Source organism: Ornithorhynchus anatinus, chromosome 7 (assembly GCF_004115215.2).
Source record: "Ornithorhynchus anatinus isolate Pmale09 chromosome 7, mOrnAna1.pri.v4, whole genome shotgun sequence".
Lineage (NCBI taxonomy): Eukaryota > Metazoa > Chordata > Mammalia > Monotremata > Ornithorhynchidae > Ornithorhynchus > Ornithorhynchus anatinus.
The window spans coordinates 69750372-69753718 of NC_041734.1; the positions used below are offsets into that span (position 1 = coordinate 69750372).

At 48.5% G+C, this 3347-nt stretch overlaps 2 non-coding genes across 2 annotated transcripts; one reads left to right on the top strand and one right to left on the bottom strand.

The window, feature by feature from the left end:
* Positions 1-1265: 1265 nt before the first annotated feature.
* Positions 1266-1403, top strand: LOC114813399. Its single transcript, XR_003761120.1, has one exon. It is a non-coding gene; the product is annotated as a small nucleolar RNA SNORA7 (small nucleolar RNA).
* A 1298-nt stretch (positions 1404-2701) lies between these two features.
* On the bottom strand, positions 2702-2839 carry LOC114813561. The gene has a single exon (XR_003761278.1). It is a non-coding gene; the product is annotated as a small nucleolar RNA SNORA7 (small nucleolar RNA).
* Between the last annotated feature and the right edge of the window lie 508 nt (positions 2840-3347).

Here is a 3347-nt window from a genome sequence, read left to right on the forward strand (position 1 = left end):
CGATTGGGCTATTTTTCATGCTCAGCTCCAGGTAATGCAAGAATACGTTTCTATCATAGATAAGGCTGGAGGAGGGAAGAGCCGGCTCTGAAATAAAGCATCTGGCAGTTAGCAGTCAAGACCAGGATCCAGACCCTGGAAAAGGAAGACAACGAGTCTAGTAAACGGAGGAGCAGCTGAGAGGAGCAGATTACCGAGTGGTCCGGCCCAGAGTGAGCCGTGATGTTGGGTGGGTGGTTTAAAGAGGATGGGGGAGGGCAGTCACTGCCCTTAGAGGAAGAAGAGCAGTCATATCAGTTAGGTACAGGGTGGTCTAGTGGCTAGAGCACGGGCTTGGGAGTCAGAAGGACCTGGGTTTTAATTCTGGCTCCACCACATGTCTGCTGTGTAACCCTAAACAAGTCACTTCACTTCTCTGTGCCTCAGTTATCTTATCTGTAAAATAGGGATTAAGACTGTGAGCTCCATGAGGGACAGGGACTATGTTCAACCCGAATAGCCCTCATCCGCCCCAGTGGATGCCTGGCACATATTGGCACAGTGGAACGAGCACGGGCTTGGGAGTCGGAGGTCACGGGTTCAAATCCCTGCTCTGCCATTTGTCAGCTGTATGACTGTGGGCAAGTCACTTGACTTCTCTGGGCCTCAGTTCCCTCATCTGTAAAATGGGGATGAAGAATGTGAGCCTCACGTGGGACAACCTGATTACCCTGTATCTACCCCAGAGCTTAGAAGAGTGCTCTGCACATAGTAAGTGTTTAACAAATACCAACATTATTATTATTAAGCACTTAAGAAATACCACAATTATTATTATTACTTAAATGGGCCAGCTGTACACATCTGTATACATGCCCCTCAACCAACTCCAGTCCAGCCTGATTAGCTTGGATATTCCCCAGAACTTCTTACAGTGCTTGGCACATAATATGTGTTTCACAAATTCCATTTAAAAAGTAAAAATAAAAATCCTGAGTGATTTTAATGGCTGGGATGGGGAGCAGACCTGTGCTGGGAATGATACAATTTTCCTGGGAACCAGGGAGAGTCAGGCCTACCAGAGAGGAGGGAAAGAGCATGGGCCTATGACACAGAGGACCAGGGTTCTAATCCTTGTGCCACCACTTACCTGCTGACCTTGGGCGAGTCACTTCACTTCTCTGGGCCTTAGTTTTCTCACCTGTAAAATGGGGATTAAGACTGGGAGCCCAGCGTAGGATAGAGACCGTGTCCAACATGATTATCTTGTATCTATTCCAGGACTTCCCCTCTCAGGATCACAATTGGAGAGTTTCCAGTACTCTACCAGTCTCGACTATGGGAGGGAGCATCAAGCGGAGGCGTACCCATTCCATTCCTAGCTTGGGCAGTGGCTAGCAAATGGAAGACAATCTGCTACAAATCAAAACTCGCCTGGGCTGGGCAGCAGCAGCATAGGAGAAGGTCGAGGGTGGAGACTCAAGTTTACTGCCCAGAAGAAAGCAGTGGTAAACCACTTCCATATTTTTAGCAAGAAAACTCTGTGGATATACTACCAGAATGATTGCATACGGAGAGTGGGGCATTCTGAGAGAGACGTGTCCAAGGCGTTGCTATGGGTGGGAGATGATTCGACAGCATAAGACAAGACCCCAGTGCTTAGTACAGTAATTTATAATACGTATTTTATTGTTACATACTTAAGTGCTGTGGGGCTGAGGATAAGGGCAACTCCAATAGTGTGTGTTTTCAAACATACACATTCCACAGAGAAAAAGAAGAGAGTGTTCAGAAATTAATTTCTGGCTGACTCCATTAGAGTGAGAGCACTTTGCGGGCAGAGAATGTGTCACTTCTTTATTCTATACTTCCCAAACACATAGTACAAGGCTTTGTGTCAAATGGGCACTCAAGAAATGCTACTCCTTCTTTTCCTCCACCCCCCCCACCTCCTCCTCCTCCTTTGCCTCCTCTTCTTCCTCCTCCTACAATAACTTCAATCTTTAGTCCACTCTCTTTCCCAGAGTCCCTGTCTGCAAAATAAGATTGAGGATGGGCTGGGATCCATCCCTAGGCTCTGGGGGACTCCGGCTAGGGTCGGGAGCGGCAACAGACATCAGATCCTCTCCTAACTCTTGAGTGAGTTGTCTACCCTCATTACCTCCACTTCCTGTACTCCAACTCTTTCCTCAACCCCCTGTGCTCTGCCTTCTGCCTTCTCCACTCCGCAGAAACGGCTCTCTTTACGGTCACCAATGACCTCCTCCTTGCCAAATTCAGCGGCCACTACTCCACCCTAATCCTCCTCAACCTTTCTGCTGCCTCTGACACTACGGACCACCTCCGAGGGAAACATTATTTAACCTTGGTTTCACTGACGCTAGCCTCTCCTGGTTCTCTTTGACCACTCCATCTCAGTCTTTTTGCATGCTCCTCTTCCGCCGCCCACCCTCTGTGTCCTATGTCCTGTGTCCTGTGTCTTGTCCTATACCTTGTTCTGTCCTATGCCATTGAGTCGTTTCTGACCCATGGAGATATCATCATGGACACATCTCTCCCAGGACACCCTGCTCTCCACGTGCACTCGTTTTGGTAATGTATCCATAGAGTTTTCCCGGTAAAAATACGGAAGTGGTTTTCCATCGCCTCCTTCAGCGCAGTAAATGAGTCTCAGCCCTCGACTCTCTCCCCTGCCACTGCTGCCCAGCAGAGGTGAGTTTTGACTTGTAGCAGATTGCCTTCCATTTGCTAGCCGCTGCCCAAGCTGGGAATGGAATGGGTAGGCCTCTGCTTGACTCTCCCTACCTTAGTCGAGACTGGTAGAGCACCAGAAACTCTCCAGGTACCAACCTGAGAGGGGCTCTAACTGTGGGCGTGCCCCAAAGTTCAGTTCTGGGTCCCCTTCTATTCTCCATCTACACCCACTCCCTTGGAGGACTCATTTACTCCAGTGGCTTCAACTACCATGTCTATGCAGATGATTCTTTTATTTTTGAATGGAATTTGTTAAGCCCTTACTACTACTACTAATAAAGATAGTATTTGTTAAGCGCTTACTAAGTGCCAAGCCCCGCTCTAAGCGCTGGGCTAGATACAAGGTTATCAGGTCGTCCCACGTGGAGCTCACAGTCTTCATCCCCATTTTACAGATGAGGGAACTGAGGCACAGAGAAGTTAACTGGCTTGTCCAAAGTCACACAGCCGACAAGTGCTGGAGCCGGGATTAGAACCCACGACCTCTGACTCCCAGGCCAGTGCTCTTTCCACTAAAAGGGCTGGGATAGATGCAAGCAAATCAGATTGGAAACAATCCATGACCCACATAGAAAAGTAGAATGACTTGCGCAATGTCACACAGCAGGCAAGTG